A 19,701-nucleotide genomic window follows, 5' to 3' on the forward strand; every position below is an offset into this window, starting at 1 on the left:
GATCTCATAAACCATGAGACGTACCTGCGATGTGCTCCAGGCTCTGCAGAGTAATCAGTGACTACATCCTGATCAGATCCCTCTAAGTCTATAGTCTCGATGTCATCTATCGTCGGTCTCGCTACTGCTCTAGGTCTGGGAAGGACCCGCGAGTGTCGAGTATAGATGGGCACATCGGCTGGAACACACTGCTCTAGCCCGAACTGCCTCCGTACTCGGTCGAAGTAGAAAGGGACTATGATGTGTGCATATCATCCCTGTAGTAGGCGGTTCCTCTGTAGGCATGCTAACTGTCTCTCCATCCCATCCCATCTGTGCATCCGTAGGTAAGGTCTCCACACTGTCACCTCGGTTGTCAGTCTGTCAAAAATCACTCTCCAATATAACAAATCTCCAAATCTCCACTCGCTGGTAAGTGGATAAGCGAACACCCTAGGTCGCTCGCTCGCTGTACTCAGCGGAAAGCTGACAGGCCTGGTGCATGTGAAGTGCTCTAAAATCCACACCTGCAAAAGTGTGCATGTCATCAAATTGAACCCCTGTCCAAATACATACTCCTCAAGGTCGTGATAGAGATGTGCAAGCATACTCTGACCCCAAGCATACACTCTCCTGTGTCTCTCCATCGCTCTGATACACCATGTGAGACCCCCATGCATGTGTGTCCCTCGCCCATTAGGGCAGATGGCTAGTGCTATGATGGCGATCGTAAGGCATCTCAGAAGGGGTACCTCCCCTATAGGATGTAAGAGCCAGCTGACCATGATGCGACCTCTCGTCTCGCTCGGCATGACTCTCCCTATGCAATACACCTGCTCTCTCTGATGATCCTCCGCTGACCGATCAGTTGCGTATGTAACAGTCGCTCCTCTGATAGGAAGACGAAGTATACGGTACACATCCTCAAGTGTGATCGTCACCTCCCCTACTGGAAGATGAAATGTGCATGTGTCAGGATCCCATCGCTCCATCAATGCCATCAGCATCATAGGATGGAACTGAATGGCTGGCATGAGGATCACATACCATAATCCTACTATCGACAGTGTGTCTCTCTCTGACTGAGTAAGCCACGGAATCTGATCTCATAAACTGTGAAGAATATGTCCCGCTGTATGCTCTCTCATGTACGAAAGGCCCTGCAACACAAAAACATAACCGTAATCAGTACTCGATCATCAAAATCGCTAATGCAAACTGTCGAACATCGTGTGCTAGTCTTAAAACCTCGCCAAGCCCTGATTGGGGACCATAGTGTCCTGTCAGGGACCATGGCGCCCTGTCAGGGACCATGGCGCCCTGAGGGGACCATGGCGCCCTGTCAGGGACCATGGCGCCCTGAAGGGACCATGGCGCCTGAAGGGACCATGGCACCCTTGTCAAGGACCATGGTGCCCTGGGGGGACCAGGGCACCCCAGAGGGACCATGGCGCCCTGGGTGGGCCCCGGGTCAGCCTTCAGGGCCCGCATACGATCACAGAAAAGTCAAAATGCAGAAAATCAAAAGTCAAAGTTCAGTCAACTCACCTCGTCCAGTGGCTCGTCGTCAATCACGGCCTGGCGTAGGATCTCAACCCTCGTGGGACACTCCGGTCGTCGTGAAGGCATGATGATAGCTATGTGGGCTCTGCTGCAATGAACAGTACTCAGAATCAACAAAGTGACAAATGCAAGTGTCTCTTTCAAGGTATATACGTTCATTCCTTTACCTTTATTTTCAAAACCCTAATTTTCCTCTTTCACTCATTTCATCATAACTTGAGTTTGGGAGATGCGATTTTCGAACCATTTGTTGCGTAGGAATCGTATTTTCATTCCCCTACTCTCGGGATGTTCCAAAAAGTGCTCTAATGAAGCTTTTTCAGTGAACATCCCTCATCAATACTCTCTTACACAATTTGTCGTAAGTAAACATGCTACCCTGTTTCACCTCCCTAATAAGCAAGTCGAAACAGGGGGGGGCATACAGCTACTCACAAATTTCATCACTTTCCTTAGTAAGCATTAGGTGATTTTTGTGATCTAACGTGTGTTTTGTAGGGTGCGGTTCCTAACTGTGTACTGCAGATGCCACTGGGGGCTTCGTCCGACAACTTATGGATATATCCTTTTTCAAATAATGTTTACTTTCTGTACTTTAGCTTGCATATGCACGTAGTACTCATATGACCGCTAAAGTGGGGGCTAAATGTAACGTCATAAATTGTACGCACTTGCTAAAGCAGTACAATTTAACACCTAGTTTAGCACCCGCCTTGGCGCAGTTGCACTTTGCATGGCATTTCCCCTTTAGCACTTAATTAATCAAATTAATTAGGTCTAAAGGTTCTATTTCACCATTTTCCACATCACAAAGTCCGGCCCTTTCATTAAAGCCTGCCCCTTTCATTTTATTCCTCCAATACATCACTTAATCAAAAACCCTAATTAGGCCCTATTCTGAGCTTGGGGGCTTAATTTCGGGGGTCAAAACATCTCGAAATCACCTGTAACTTCGGGATTCTCTCTAGAATCATCATATCTGACGGTCCTGAAAATTTGGTGAAAAGTTGTTAGGACCGTGGCACCCGGAGTGCACATGGTCCCGGACATTTTTCTCGAAATTTTAGGAGCGCGATCCAATCATAAAATAAAGCTTAACCCCAAGAAATTGGCGGGGTATTCAATCTCTAGGTCGGCCAAAAGACGAAATTGCGACCTAGGGTTTCATACATAAGAGCTCTCTTTCTTCATTTGAAAGGATCGGATTTTTGTTTTTAGGAACTTCATATGCAGCGAAAGAGCAGATCTTTGAAGACTTCAACATCTTACAACATCCCTCTATCAAGCATTTATCAATTCCATTCATCCATTTAGGGCTTGGAAGACATTGAAGAACAATAGGAGATCACCGACTGAAGATTGGCTTGTACCTCTCCCTTGGGGGTTGGGTATGGTTTCATGTTGTTTTCATGTCTTTGCATAAGCTTCAATATATCATTTATCCATGCTTTAGATCACTTTGCATCTTGATTTAGAGCATTTACATTATCATTTACAAGCAATTAGGGTTTACTTTCTAGGTTGCTCTAGTTTGCTTTCTTGCATTTTAGGACCTTGCACACACACTAGGTCTGCACACACAATACATTTTACAAAACAACTTGGCTATTCATGGAGGTGGAAATCACCGAAGTGGGAGTTTGACTAAGGCAAAACCCTATATAGCCGCCCATACCCCCTTTTTCAGATATCATTGCAGGTTTTGGGATTCAGACGACGCCGCGGGATACAGATCCGGAGAGAGAAGGTCGAGACAGCACTCTGTATCAAATTGCAGAGCAGAAGACTGGGACAGGGGTGCTGGGTGCCCTGGTCCTGCCAAGACAGGGGCGCTGGGCACCCTGGTCCCTGGGACAGAGGCGCTGGGCGCCCTGGTCCTCCGGACAGACAGCTTTCAGACAGCTTTCCGACAGTGTTCCAGAGTGCAGAACAGCAGTTTCCGATGCAGTTTTCAGGACAGTGGCGCCCGCGCCCCCATCCCAAACATTTTCAGTCTGATTTTGACTCTGGGTACACATCTGCATTCTTATTTCATCTGTGTATTTACAGTTCTTCATTGTTTAATCTCAATTTTGCAATCTTGTTATTAGTTCATACTTGCATTTTGGGATTAGGGTTTGAACTTGCATTACTTGATCTTACAATTTCAACAAGGGAATAGAAATCCTAATAGATATCCCGTGGTTCTCTCTTTCACCAAAAGAAGTAGCCAATTGTGCGATATCTCTAGGCTCTTTCGTATTCCGTAATGTGTGTCAAAAGGTAGGATTAGGGCATGTTAACCTAGTCTCATTTTTTCCCCCACACAAATTGTAACTGAAATCCTTTCTCAACTAATTGACCAACACTTAAAAGATTATTCTTTAAACCTTCAACATAGTAAACATTGTCAGTATTATGCTTACCATCAAGAGATATTGTACCTTTACCTTTGATCAGACAAGCTTTATCATCTCCGAAACTCACTAAGCCTCCATTATATTCTTGAAAGTTCAAGAATTTACTTTTATCTCTTGTCATATGATGTGAGCATCCAGAATCAATGATCCATTCATCCTTTACTTCAATTGTAGCTGCCAAGGCCTGCTCTACTGGTTGGACTATAGGTGTCAGTTGATCTTCTGTTATAGCAACAAAAACCCATCCATTGTCTATTGGATCCTCATCAAAATCATCAGTCACTCCTTCATCAGCAAGATAACAAGATTTATCATTATTCTTCTTAAATCTGTATCTCAGATATTCAGGCTTAGGCTTGTATGTTCTTCTAGCTTCTTCTCTTAGCCTAGCATGTCTATTAGGGCATCTTGAAGCCATATGACCAATCTTATTACAGTTAAAACATTTAAAGGGTGCTTTACCTTCATACTTACTTCCAATTGGACCTTTAGGCATTTTCCTTGCAAATAGTGCCTCAAGTTCTTCAAGTTCTTCATTTTCTTTCTTGCTTTCTTCAAGTTCTCTTGCATAAAAGGCTTTCCAATCAGATTTGTCAAATGATGATGCAGATGATGTTGATTCTTTAAAGGCTAAATCTATCTTTATAGTAGCAACATGACCAAATTCCTCAATTTCAAAGGCTAAAAGTTTTCCAATCATTGTATCTCTAGTTATTGATGTATTAGGCATTGTTCTTAACTCATTTATAATAGTGACTTTCATTTTATATGTCGGTGGCAATCCTCTTAAAACTTTTGAAACAATTTCATCTTCACTTAAGGTTCCTCCACAACATTTAATACCCAAAACAATTTCATTAACTCTTTCCATAAAAGCAGAAATCCTTTCATCCTCTTCCATTTTCAGATTTTCATACCTGACCTGGAAGCTTTCAAGCTTTGCAATTTTGACTATGGAATCTCATTCATTTAGTGTTTCCAAATGATCCCAAATAGCTTTAGCAGTTGATCTATCTGATAATCCCATGATTTGCTGATCTATTAGTGTGCTCAAAAGTGTTTCTCTTGCTTTGCAATCATTTTCTTCATCTTTTCCCAAGTTAGGTGGATTAGGCTGACCGGGAGTGGGAGCAGTATAGACATTCTTTGTAACTTCCTAGATGTCCTTTCTAATGCAATTTAAATGCGTCTCCATTCTGATCTTCCATATGCCATAGTTGGTTCCATCAAGTTTAGGATTGTCCTTCCTGAAATAGTTAGTAGACATTGGATCTCCTCAAGCTGTTAAACTTCTATAAAAGAGGACTAAGCTCTAATACCAATTGTTAGGTCCCATAGACAACTGAGAGGGAGGGGGGGGGGGGGGTGAATCACTTGTCAAATAAATTCAAATAAAAAACAAATTAACCAATTTATTGCTTAATACCGATAAACCAGTCTTTTATAGCAGTGGACACTTTTATCAGATAATTGCAATACCAGTAAAGATTAATACATGAAACAAAAAGACAAATTCATCCACAACATATAACACCAATATTTTTACATGGAAACCTTGTAAGGGGAAAAACCACGGTGGGAAACCTTACCCACAATCAGATGATACTACTACAGATAGTAAGTGTATATAAATGGGGTCTGCACGTGCAGAAAGGCCAAGTGCCTAGAGCTCACTGCTCAAATACAAAATAGGAGTCACACTGACTATAATTGGATGGTTAAATCCGATAAGGATGTACTGCTCAAAATAACATCTTCTTATGCTGGATTCAGTATCGGTGTAGTTCTAATATGCTTTCACAAAAATCTTGCTTCACCTTCAAATGATGTCTGTGTGTATAGATCTGCTTATTCTCGCATATACCTTCACAAAATTCTTCTTTGCATTCCACATCTGATCTTACAAATAAGATCTTACATTTATATCATAACCTAGGACCAATTTTAGTAGGTCGGCTCTAAGAGATATTACAAGAAAATAATTTTACAAACAAAACAATGTACGATGCAATAACTGATTCAACATGTCGGCTTGATGCATTTACAACAATAATAAAACATCTCCATAGCGTGCCGTGTTGATCTAGAAAAGATAAACCTGCCAGTGTATAACCTGGACCTATTTGCTGGTAACAACAAATATGCAAATACGAATATGCCAATAAATGAATTTCCAAGACAAAGTGTCCAAACGATGTCTTCGACATAACCAGGTATTTTCCATTCCATTCCAAGTGTCGGTGATCATTATATCTTGCCGGTGTACCAAATACCGGTGACTGTACATAAGTCACTTGCTTGTCGGTGAATGTTGCTGATTCTCCTAAGTGCCAAAATTGATAAGGTTTAGTAGGTGTTGACATCAATGAAAAAACCATACCAAAATACCAACAACTAAGTCATACTTCTCTTACATAGAAGAAATCTTAGGAGATGGATAAGTGTAATCCCTTAGAGCCTTATTCCTAGAAGAAGGGATTTTAGAATGAGTAGAAGATAAAGCCTCCTAAGTGGGATTAGAAATCTCTTGAGGAGATTCATAAAGAGATTTGTTCATCACCAAGATTTCGTTATGAGGGGGATGAATGTTGAAAGAAGTAGGAGATGATTTAATTGAGGTGAGGTCATCATCACTACTAAATATATCATTCACATTGAGAGATGGTCTTTTAGATTCTTTGGTGGGATTAGAAGGATTATATCCAGGTCCAAATGAAGCTTCATGTGTATTATGTTCTAAAATAACTTTAATTCCTTGTTCATTCACGTCACAACCATTGGCATCATAGCCACTCTTAGCTAAAATGTGAAAACCAAGACCATAAAGGGATGCCAAATTAGAAGGAGATGGTGATACCTCATAGGTCTCAGTGCTATATGAATTAGGGGAAGGATTTGAAGAATCATTTGAATTAGAAGTAGCCACAAAGTGGTTACTTATTTGTTTAGACAAGGTGGGTTTCTCTTTAGGTTCCTACCTAGATTTATCCTTCTCAGTCTTAGATCCTTTCCAAGATACTCTATACTCTCCTACAAATGTAGGGTTAAAGTCTAGAGATCCCTAGTCATCATCTGTGAGCACTTCTATGGGAGAAAAGATAGCTTTGGGAGGAGATTTTGATTGAGTAGAAGAATTAAGAGTAATAGAAGGAACAACATCATCGAAGGGAATGGAGGTATTTGAGGAAGTAGGGGGATTAGGAGAACAATGAGAAGTAGTTGAACAAGAAGATCCAATTTTTAATTGTTCTTGAAATTTGGTATCAACTAATAAGGTGTATGTCGCATTGTTATGAATGAATTTAACTTGCCTATGCAACATTTAGGGGACAACTTGCATGGTATGAATCCAAGGTCTCCCTAATAGAAGGTTATATGTCAAATTACTAGGCATAACATGAATAGGTGTAGGTAACACAACATGACCTACCTTAACGGGCAAGGTAATGACACCTAGACATTATTTAGCCACAATATCAAAACCTCAAATAGTAAGAGAAGAAGGTTCGATGAGAGCATGATCCACTTTAATCTAATCCAATAAGTCCACACCACAAATATTAAGGGCAGACCGATTGTCCACAAGGGTTCATCTTATATAACTATCATGGATAATAATCACAATCATAAGAGGATCGTATTGATTTTGGATTTAGGAGAAAGTAACTCATCTTGTGTAAATACAATTTGAGCTTTGGATGTGTTTGTAGGATCAATCAAAGCGGACATGTTATTAGGTGTCACTGCAAGTGGGATGTCTAAGTTTTTCAAAGCAGCTTGTAACATCCCATGATAAGAAGGTGAAGTTTGAACTAAATCCCAAATAGAAATCTTAGTAGGAGTGGCCTTAAGTTGTTCAATGAGATCATAATCCTTGCCAAGATTTGATATATGAGGTGCTTGTAGAAGAATAGGTTGAGAGGAACGAAGTGAAGTTGGGATAACTAGAGGAGGACTAGGTTGCCTATTGTTTTTTGTGTTGTAGATATGAGAAACCACATGATAAATCTCTCTAGTGATTTTCTTAGCATACTCATAAGGGCTCTTAGTAGGATAAGCTCCTTGCACAATAATAATAGGCTTCTTATGAGTGCAAAAATAATCATTAGCATAACCACCTGTAGAAAGCTAAAATTAATATTTAATTAATTTAAGCCTATCAACATAATTAATTAATTTAATTGTGTTATCCTTATTCCTCTCAAAATCAACTAATCTAATTTAATTAATCCTATCACTATTGTCCAATAATTAATTTATCAAATAAATAAATTATTCCCCTATTCTTCTAAAGTCATCTCAATAATTATTTCCTATAAACCCACTCAGTTAATTAATTCTAATTAATTAACCTAGTCATGTGATTCCTACAAATCACTTTTCCTAATCCCACTCAACCTAATTAATCCTTCTATAATCTCTTAGAATCATGATTATCATTATCCCTCAATTTTTAATTCCCACTCATGTCACATCAACATTGAGTCTCTCAAATAAATTGAAATTTATTTGAATCCCTCAATGCACCCTTATTTTGGAATTTTTAATTCCTCATACTTGAAATTCAAATTTCTCCCCCCTTTTTCTAAAGGAATTTAATATTCCTATTTATTTTCCCAAGGCACCCTTGATCCATGCCTTCTATCTAAAATCAATCTCAACCCTTCATAATCAAATCAATCTTGACCCTCCATTGGCCTCATCCAATCTATAAATCGGAGCCTATTCTCCTCACAAATCATCCACTTCTCATGCATTGTCATGCTGCCTATTTCTTCTCTCATTCTCTTCTTATTCAAATCCCCCTATCCACCACTCAAATGCAATCCAATAATCCACTTACCTTGTTGAGCATTTGGAGAGCATTCCACATCCATCAAGAAGGAGCCCATCCAATCAAGTTGAAGAGAGGCGTTATTTAACTTCACCAAAGACTCAATCCGAGGGAGAAGGTAAAGGTTTGCAAGGTATAAGAATTATCTTCATGTTTTAATGTGGTTTTATGCATGTTTAATGTTTGAATATCTTTTAGTGTTTTGTTTGTGCACTAACCACTTGAATCCACCTTGCTAGTTTTTCCCCTCTTCATTTTGGCACCCCTGGTGGGACCCACATCCCAAATTTAACAAAAAATTGAGTTTTTTGTGATGGTTTCTCATAGGATTCATGCTTCAGTGCAAGCGCATGTGCATTAGTGTGACCATTTCTAGATCAGCACAACCATCTTGGCTTCGACGCGATCGCAGGAAATTTTAAAAAAAAAATTGGCGCCTCACTGTGCTTTAGCACGACCATCTCGATTTCAGTGCAACCGCCATGAAAATTCTTCTATCTTCTCCTCATTCTTCTGCTTCTTCATTCTTCTATATTCTCACTTCTATTTCTTTCTATTTGTCACTTGAGCACGATCGCTCTGCGATTAGCACGAGCGTTTTTGTGAAAAATTTAAATTTGAATTTTTGGGCGCTAACTCTAGTTGTTTTGACGCAAGCACCCGCGTATCAACATGACTGTAATTTTTCTTTATTATGTTATCTGTTTGTTTAAATATTAATAATATGTCTATTAGTATGACCGCTTGCGCATTACCGCAACTGTCTGCTAATCAGTGCAACCGCATTAGCGCGACTGTATGCTAATCTGTCTACTATTATGTTTTTCGCCATATCTTCTTTATCTTCACTTTGTTTTCCTCCAAACTTCACTAGATCCCCCGCAATTTCATTTTGTGCATTTCCTTCCTTGAGGGCCTTATCCCAAATTCCACTTTTTGAAGCCTGAAATCCCACATTTCTCTATTTCTAGGGTCTACCATAACTTCTTCCACTTTTATCCAATCACCTCCAAATTTTTCCATATTGTCTATCTCTAATTTTTTATTCTTTGTCCCTCTTGGACAAATTTTTCCACTCCTTCACCTCTCCTCTAAAATCCCCATTTTATGCTTGCCTATCCCTTAGAAAGTGGCAAAAACCTAGTCAAACCCCATTTACCCATCAAAGTTCCCTCCAAATCCATATTTGTCATTAGTAGAAAAGTTTTTATTCTTCTTTTTCTACTCATTCCCAAAAAATTAAATATATATATATATATTGTCATTCTTTTGTCTTTTGTAGGATGCTTGTTGAAGACTTCATTTTCAAACTACTAATCAAGTGGTTTTGCAGGTTGCCTAGGAGGTTTAAGCAAACATTGTGTTTCTTTTATTAGGCACCTAGATCTAATTAGGGGGTAAATTAATCATTACTTTTTGTGTTTGTGAAAAGCGTAAAGGTAGGAGAGTATGCTCTCGTCTATCTAGACAATTAGAAATCTAGACCCTCCAAGCTTTTCATGTTTGTTGCATGTTTACCCTTAGCGTGCCTGCCCTCCCAACTTTCTCTTTGAGAGGGTAATATGGGAATGAACCAAGTGAGTACACCCGGACCTAGGGTTCCTAACTCACTATAATAAATAGGCCATTGATTACGAAAGGGTCAATGGTTGGGGCTATATGAGAGTTCACTCTCACATTGGGTGCTTAGTAGGATCCTAGAGATCTCAAACATGCTTGACTGACTACTAAGTTCTTGGTGCTTCATTGGGCTATAGGCCTCAATTGCACTTGTGCAACTGCGAAGGGTAGCTCCTAACAGGAAGCCATACTAAACACCTTGTGCATAATGGCCAAAAAACCTTCTAGTCATTGGTGTAGGAGGTCACACTTTCTAAGCCACCCATATTTTTACGGCCCTTAGTAGTGACACAAAGTTCACCATGAGGATTTTTCATGGGAATTGATGCTTGGTAGCCTCAGATAAGTGACTGCCACGGAGGGGAGCCAGTGGGGTCAAGCATCTAAGTGTCCGCTCTGGGTAAGCGTAGCTGGGAAACCAATTGGGATCCACTGGATATTGTCTTTTCACCATAGGATATATTGTGAAGGAGCATGAGTGTCTTTTGAGTCTAACTTCTTTTGACCATTATGTTTTCTTTACTTGACATCTCTTTCTATGTCCATCCCCCACAACCAATCAATCATCCCTCTTTCCAAATTTCATCTTGTCATCATCAAGTCTTTAATCCATTTCTATCTATCCAAGAAATTCCCCAATCCCCAATCCACTTTCATCCATTCAAACAATCATCCTTCCTTAACTAATATTAATTCTTCCTCTAATCCAATCAAATCTCCAAAATTCCAATAAATGAAATCCACCACCTTCCTGATTCGGTTATCCAATCATCCAATCCTTTAATCCAATTCATCATCAATTCCAATCAAGTCCTAATCCAATAAAATCAAGTCCTAATCCAATCCAAATCCAATCAAACCAATTCCTAATCCAAGGACTAATCCAATCCAATCCAATCCAATCCAATCCAATCCAATTCAATCCAAATCCAAATCCAATCAAATCTAATCTAATCCAATCCAATCAAGTCCCAATCCAAGGACCAATCCAATCAAGCCAAGTCTTAATCCAAGGACCAATTCCAATCGAACCAATTCCAATCCAAACCAAATCCAATCCAAATCTAATCCATCATCATTCCAAGCCAAATCCTAATCCTTTTCTTCATTTAACATCATCTTCGTAATATTTCCCCTCCTAAACATATTCATCCAATTCCAATCTAATCCTTCACTCTCAACATGACTACCCAAAATTTCAAAGCTCGGTATGAGAAGATGCTCATGGAAATTCATGAACCTACCTACCAAGTTAATCCCATAATCTCCCACTCTCCTATCATACCTTTATCCATCCCATCTCAACACATTACACCCAATCCTAATCTATACCATATCTCTTATCCTTCCTCTACCTTTAACAAGGAAAATACATCTTATTACCCATCCATATCTCTATAATATCCCTCATCCACATATTCCTCTAATCCAATATGTATACCTCCATCTCCCCCCCATCTACATCCCAATCCCCATCCTTCTACAATGCATTCATTACCTCTACTCCCTATCCAAATCCTTTACTCCATAGTCCTCCAATCATTAATCCTAATTCCCCAATCCATTATCCTAATCCTCCATCCAATTCCAATCCCAATCCTATTTCACCATCCAATCCTAATCCTCCATCTAATCCTAATCCTCCAAAATCCATATTGTCCATGTCCTCCAAATCCATCATCCATAATCTTATCCAAGACATGCTAGCAAAGGAGACAAAACCCTCACCTCAAAGAAAAGTGGACAAGTCTCCTCAAGTCCTCCATCCACCCCAATCACCTCCACCCTAAAACAAATCCCAATCCTCCTCACTTCATGATACCATCATTCCTCCATCCACCCAAGTTGAAGCTTCCATACCCTCCTCCATCACACAATCCCCACAACTCCAAACATGTCAAAAGCTTGTTCCAAAGAATGATAGCATATAAACCTCTCCATCTCATGATGCATCACCCTCCACTCCATCTAATGATCTCATCCCCTTCACTCCCTCTCATGATCATATGATTCCTGTATCATTGCATGATCTTCTTCCATCTCATGATCCAATCACCCCTCCCACTCCATTATTTGATACCCTCCCTAGTCAAGATCAAAGTATCCCTTCATCTCCATGTCATTATTCCAATCCATCTAAAGATCCTAATCTTCCTTCCACATCTCATCCCCCTCAAAATGGACTCACATCTTGTTTCCAAAATAATAAGGGGCCTCAAGATAACTCTCAAGATGTTGGTACATCCTCTATTCCTCCTAAATCTAAATTTCCTTCATACAAATTAAAATCTCATTATCCCTCATCTTCCGCATCCATTTTGGGACCCTAAATTCCAAAGTTAAACCCTTCATTCCTTCCATCCATTTTGGGCCCCTATGTTCTGATGCTCAATCGTCCATCCTTTCCATTGATATTGGGTCCTTACATCCCTCCATCCACAACTCCATCACCTCAAATAATCCCTAAGCAAGATCAACGAAGGCACACATCCTTGGATTCCTCCCAAAGCTCTCTTTCCACCATCCCATCCATAAAATCCATCAATCCTTCATCCTCATGCCCCCATCCCATTGCTATTGGAAGCAATTTGGATGCCCAATCTAAAAATCATAAAGCTCAAAATCCACAAAAATCAAAGGATCAACATGTCCCCTCAAAATGACATGCTCAAAACAAAAATATGATCTGAAAGAAGAAAAAATCAAAAAGGCCACAAAGGCCCCAAAATAAAAAATTAAAAACTATGTGGATTCCCAAAGAGGCAATGCATCTCAAAGAAAAATCAAAATTGGTATCCAAACTTGCTAATCCAAAATCTCCATCCATTCATAAGTCCTCCAATAATCCATCTAATAATCCTCCATCTTCACAATCCATTTTGGGTCCTTATATCCCAAAATCCACCATCCCAACTCCTTCTTCTATTTTGGGTCCTCATTTCCTAAAATCCACACTTTATCCCCCATCCAATTCAAAGCACTCCCCTCCACTAATCCAGCACCCTTCAAGGTGTGTACCATTGTTGATCTTCCACAAAAATTTCAAAACCATATCCATTATCCACCATCCATTTTTCACAATCCCATTTTGTTAGTCCAATCCTTTCAAAATCCTTATCTTCCATCCCCTATCTATTTCATCTCCCCAATTATTTTTACCAACATCTATGAGCATACCTCTAGTTCAAAGAAATACAAAGGGATACCATCTATGGAACTAGATTCTTGAGTCCCCCCTTCCTCCTTCACACATCCACTATCTTCCATATCCACTCATCCTCATCCTTATCCATCCAAACTATTCAAAAATTTCAAAAAAATAACAAAATCAAGAAAAATACAAAAAAAAATAGGAAAAATTAAAGAAAAATCATTTCATCCAATGGTGAAAACCACTTCTTGTGGCGCCTTGGGTAAGTACCATGATGAAAAACTGGCAAACAAGCATCATGTGTAATCCCCTCATCCCCTTGCACTCTACAGTTGGGGGCAAGCTTCATCCGCACAATCCTCCCATCCACCTACATCATATCTAAGTCCATTCTCCTTTCATATCTTTGATTTTGACTATCCTACCCATATCCTCCATGTCATATCCCTCATCCTATCAAAATAAATCGTTCATTCATATCTTTCATCTTGATCATATAAGAGGCAAACAATGTATATGCATGCATTCTTTGGAGCATTCAAGCCTTAATCCTCTACCATCCATATCCATTACATATTATCCTTCCACCTCATACATTTTTACCCACCATCCTTGCACCCTTAATTACACTACCTCTAGTATGGGGCATTACACTGCTTTGCAACATAGTCCTTGGGTCTCCATCACCCTACCCTCTATCCTTTATTCCTCCATTCCCTATCCATATCCATCCACTTGATCCATCTATCCAAACACTATCTTCATCCATTCATCCATCCATCCTTTTACCAATCTTTGGCTCTCCCTTGTCATTGGTTCTAGCCAATCAGATCCTATCCACCCCATCCTATCCAATCCTATCTCATACAATCATATTCTCCACCTCTTCCAATTCAATCATTAATCCCATCCCCAATCCAATCCTACTCAATTATACATCCCCCTTTTTTATCCTATCAAATTATTTATCGTTCTTCCAATCCTATCCAATCCATCAAACTGAGCTTTCCCTATCTACCTAAGCTTGCACTGACTTCTGCCTAATCCAAGAACCCATCCATACTTCGCTAATCAAATCCAAGTGGACATCCTCTCACTTGCAGATCTTGTACATCCAGCTTGTCTTTTGTCATCCATCAATCAATACATCACCTGCCCATCAGGATGTATCCTTCCCTAGTCCGACTGTTTATCCAAATCCATGTCCTACTCTTGGCACAAGATATCAATTGGTCATGTGCATGTTGTTTGCATGCTTGAGCTTTTCGCTTTGTTTTTCATCTTGTGTCCCATGACTGTACTTGTTCAGGATTGCCTTGATCATCCTATATCTTGGTATGTCTTGGCTAGTGTATAATGGGGCATAGTTTTCATAGGATGGTGTGTTTGAAGGTCTTCCTTGTACGAACCGACAACCTTGCATTAGTGTTTATCAACACTTGCATGATTGTGTGCAAGGCATTCCTGTTTGGCTGAGCATCAGTCCATGCCTCGGATCTTCATATCATCTTGGTTCTTATAATCAGTGGTGTAGACTATCCATGGCAATATCAAATCTAGGTTTTCTCTTTATACTTTCTCAACAAGAAATCCAATCCATGTATCATTTCTTTGTCTCATTTCATTCACAACACTCCAACCCATCCTAGTTCCCTCTTTCATTAGCTTCATCCTTTCATCACTTATTCTTCTAATTCCTTTCGAGAGCGCACCTGTGTTCTTCAAACCTGCATGTCCTCTCAAGGGGGCATACCACTTCTTCCTCGTCATCCTTAATCCTCATCATTCTTCTTCATCTCATGACTGTGGCATCATGATACTAGTCCTTATCCTTTTCTTCATCTTATGACTAGGGCATCATGCCACTAGTCCTTATCCTTTTTCTTCATCTCATGGCTGGGGCATCATGCTACTAGTCCTTATCCTTTTCCTCCACTATTTTTTATTCTTCTTTGATAGAACATCATTTCACGACGCTATATCAAAGAGGGGAAAAATTTAGACACCTAAAATTAATATTTAATTAATTTAAGCCTATCAACATAATTAATCAATTTAATTGTGTTATCCTTATTCCTCTTAGAATCAATTAAATCTAATTTAATTAATCCTGTCACTATTGTCCAATAATTAATTTATCAAATTAATTAATTATTCCCCTATTCTTCTAAAGTCATCTCAATAATTATTTCCTCTAAACCCACTCAGTTAATTAATTCTAATTAATTAACCTAGTCATGTGATTCCTACAAATCACTTTTCCTAATCCCACTCAACCTAATTAATCCTTCTAGAATCTCTCATAATCATGATTATCATTATCCCTTAATTTTTAATTCCCACTTATGTCACATCAACATTGAGTCTCTCAAATAAATTCAAATTTCTTTGAATCCCTCAATGCACCCTTATTTTGGAATTTTTAATTCCTCATATTTAAAATTCAAATTTCTCCCCCCTTTTCCAAAGGAATTTTATATTCCTGTTTATTTTCCCAAGGCACCCTTGATCCATGCCTTCTATCTAAAATCAATCTTGACCCTCCATTGGTCTCATCCAATCTATAAATTGGAGCCTATTCTCCTCACAAATCATCCACTTCTCATGCATTGTCATGCTGCCTATTTTTTCTCTCATTCTCTTCTAATTCAAATCCTCCTATTCACCACTCAAATCTAATCCAATAATCCACTTACCTTGTTTTTCATTTGGAGAGCATTCCACATCCATCAAGAAGGAGCCCATCCAATCAAGTTGAAGAGAGGTGCTATTCAACACCAAAGGATCAATCTGAGGGAGAAGGTAAAGGTTTGCAAGGTATAAGCATTATCTTCATGTTTTAATGTGGTTTTATGCATGTTTCATGTTTGAATATCTTTTATTGTTTTGTTTGTGCACTAACCATTTGAATCCACCTTGCTGGTTTTTCCCCTCTTCACCACCTTTAACCACTAAGATAGGCTTACGTGGGGAATTTTGATAAGGACAAACACCTTGAACTGTGAAGAGGGGTTTATTAGGTGTTTCATTCACATGGATCAAATTGTTTTAGGATGGTTTAGGAATATCAAAGGCATTCTTAGAAGAAGAATGAACAAGATTGTTGGAAGAATTATTGATAGTCTCTTCTTGCACTAAAATGTTATCAAGGATAAGATTAATTTTAGGAGATATACTAGGAGTGGGTATTGATGTTTTAGGATTTTGGCATTCTAATGCAATTTTATATGACTGGTAAATAATATGGTTGTCATTGTTGGAAAAATCATCTCCTTAGTCTTCCCAATCCTTAGGGAGTAAGAAAACCAGGGAGTGAGTAAACTGGCAGAAAACAAGTATACCGGCAAGTAGTAGACCGACAAGCAGTAAGGCGATCGGGTAGTGATGAGTACATTGGTAAGGAAGACTTCCACCAGCTAAGCAAAGAATAAACTAGTACACTGAAGAAATAGGCTAGACAAGGTTTTGATCGGTTCATCGAAAAAAGTCAAGAACCAATAGAGTGGTAACATTCAGTTACAACTAGCTAAAATGAAAGTCTTCTCTCAATCAACCAATGGACATATTAGCATGTTCGACAGTATTGGAAGATATTCCTACATGATCTCAAAAGCACAATTTAAGGCTTGACAATGAAATTTTGAAAGGTATGTTTTGGAGGAAAAAGTTGGCGAAAGACTTAACGGTCTATAAATACACAAATCTCATTGTTGAGAAGATTGTTGTCAAGGTGAATGAAGTTAATGTGAAAAAGGACACAGGAGGAGTTTCAAAGCATGTAGAGACAAGTTATAGAAGATCGGTAAAGTGGGGTTTCACAAAGTAGTAACTCAAGTGACAAAGGACTGATAGTGTAGGATTCAAGTTTCAGCAAACTGGCAGAAGGCAGAGTTGTGAAGGATAGGAACAATCGATGCAGACCATGACTGATGCTTAATTGTGATCTAATCAAGCTAATGTGTAGCTTCTTGTATCTGATCATTTATTTGTTTTTTTGAAATGACTGCAACATAAATCCCTTAATTGGGTGGACTTTAATAGGTCCCATTGTATAAATCCCTTAACCGGGTAACATCTTAACTGATGTTCTAACTCTTTTAACCAGGCTACCTTTAACAAGGTAAAGGTACTGACTGGCCTTGATCAAAATCCCTTAAGTGGGTGGCACCTAACCAGTGCCTTTGTAATATCCTAACATAGATAGATCCTCCCTAGACGTACTCCAGAAGAGTACAAATTTTGTGAATTTCTACTCACACTATGGTTTTCTCCCTATTGGGTTTCCATGAGATAAATTTGTGTGTCTTTGTGTATCTTTTCATGTATGCTTAATCTTCTACAGTAAATGTGTACATTGGTGAATGGTTAATTAGTTCATACTTAAAGAAAACATATCAATTAGTAAAAACTGGTATTATACTAATTCACCCCTCCCCTCTCAGTACCAGTTGGGACTAACAATTGGTATCAGAGCTCAGTTCCTTTGAAGTAAAGATTAACAGCTTGAGGATAAAGATCATGGAAGAGTACCCATATCAGAAGTAGATTAATGAATCCAATGAGATTATTTCTCAGTTGAAAGAGAGACTGAGAAAATCTCTTGCTAAAAGGAAGGAATTGGCTCAACAACTAAATGAGAGTCAAGGTATCATCGATCAACTCTCTGAATAGAGTGGATCTGAAGAATTTGAAGAATCAGTCTCAAAACTCATGGGAAAGAACAAGAAGTTGACCAAAGAAATCACACATCTCAAAAGAGAACATGAAGGTTAGGCCCCAAGAATGATTGAGATACTGGAAGCTAGCAGAAGTGTTGATGAAAGAAAAAGGGAGGAAAAAGAGGAACTGTCAAAAGCTGAAAGAGCCAAGAGGCTTGTTGAAGATGCCCTAAGAGAAAATGATGCAGTCATGATTGAGAAAGATGAAGAGATCTGAGTTCCCTCAAGAAAATGAATACATACATAAACAACTGAATAACAATGTAGAAGAAAAGGAGAGGATGATGAAAGAGATTGAACAACTCAAGAATGAGTTGAAAATTGAAAATGAGAGAAATGAGAAGCTAAGAAAATTCAATGAAATCTTTGAGAAGGTAGATAGATAGTTGAAGCCTCAGAGAAGAACCAAGTGTTGAAAATATTCAGGACTAACCAAGTTACTGAGAGGGGAGGGGTGAATCAGTAACACTAAAAAATTTTAATTCATTTCTGCACTTGCATATATTAAACCATTCATTCATTTAATCTACTACATGCATGAAAATATAATCATTCACAACACATGACACAAAGATTTGGTGACCCAGAAACCTTCCAAATAGAAAGTAAAACTGGGGTGGGGATGGTACCCACAAAACTTTGGTACTACAGTAAAAGTTGGCCGGTTAAGGCTTACAATGATCACTTCTGATGATCTGCCCTGTTAGAAGCAAATTTGGACTGCTAGGTCCACCTTGTTAGAGGATTTACAAACATACAATGAAGTATGCACTTGGTTAAGAGATTTACAAAAGACTGTTAAGTCTACCCGGTAAAAGGATTTACAAACTGATTCAACTGTTAGGATGAAACAGTAGATCTTGACTTACAACTTTATTGCTGATAAGATCCTTTGAGTATTGATCTCCTTCTGAGATAGATATGTCGATTCTGCTCCTTTTCTAACTCTGTGAAAATGTTCTGGTATGCTGCCTTAATGCAGTTTCTGCTCTGCTCTTTCTAATTTCGCATATCCATACATCTTACATTTTTATACTTGCTTTAGATGGTATAATACATCACATATATATACCGTCCATAATTACATTTACATTTCATAAAGTCGGCCTCATACAAATTAATAACATAAACTCATTCTTAAGTCGGCCTTACATAGGTGAACAAAATATTACTGAGTCGGTAGATACTCAGTTCCTCAAGCTGGCTCGGTGATCTTCTGATACACGGCGTCCACTACAGTACTCGGCATCATCATGCTCTCGGTAAGAGTAGAAGCTCGGTCCATACTAGTCCCGAAGTGTAGCTTGGAACTCGGTAGCTGTGGTGACTCGGTAGATATAGTGTCACTCGGCAACCACTGGTGACTCGGTGAGAACTGACTTCTCGGTAACTGCTGTTTGTCTCATATGCTCGGTGACAGTCTTACTGCTTGGTTTG

Source organism: Cryptomeria japonica, chromosome 9, assembly GCF_030272615.1.
Source record: "Cryptomeria japonica chromosome 9, Sugi_1.0, whole genome shotgun sequence".
In the NCBI taxonomy this organism is placed as follows: domain Eukaryota; kingdom Viridiplantae; phylum Streptophyta; class Pinopsida; order Cupressales; family Cupressaceae; genus Cryptomeria; species Cryptomeria japonica.